Below are 654 nucleotides of genomic sequence, written 5' to 3' on the forward strand. Positions count from 1 at the left end.
TGTATGTTTTCGTTGATTATCACAGGTTACCTTTTAAGTCGTCCTGTCCGACTATTACCAACAATATATTGTATGTTTTCGTTGATTATCACAGGTTACCTTTTAAGTCGTCCTGTCCGACTAGCTCTATCTTGACATCAAATCCTTTACAACAGAACAACAAAATACATCGTTATATCTTTCTTTAATTTTCCAATAAATCAATTAAGTCTTCTCTATCTCTAATATCTCTTTCAGAAGCACTGCTAGAGAGATCGCTGTCTTTTTTACAACTCGAGTATGGTCTTAATGAGTCAACTGCTACTAAAGTACTGAAATTTTTATAACCTCTCATGCCTTTCACACTTCTTATTTTATAACGATCACCTTCGAATATTTTTACTATTTTATATGGACCATAAAACTTTTTGTTTAATTTTCTATTTACACCTTTCTCACTACATGAGATACCTCCTTTCCACAAAACCAAGTCACCTTTTTATATATATACACATATATACATACACATATATACATATATACACACATATACATACACACATATATTTTCTAGGTGCCTTCCTTTTACGATCATACTGAATTTTCATTTTTCTCCCTACGTTTTTAAGATTACCACTAGCCTTATCTCTTTTATTTCTAACGTTGACGACTCTC

Source organism: Anoplophora glabripennis, unplaced genomic scaffold (genome assembly GCF_000390285.2).
Source record: "Anoplophora glabripennis isolate ALB-LARVAE unplaced genomic scaffold, Agla_2.0 scaffold1729, whole genome shotgun sequence".
NCBI classification, from domain to species: domain Eukaryota; kingdom Metazoa; phylum Arthropoda; class Insecta; order Coleoptera; family Cerambycidae; genus Anoplophora; species Anoplophora glabripennis.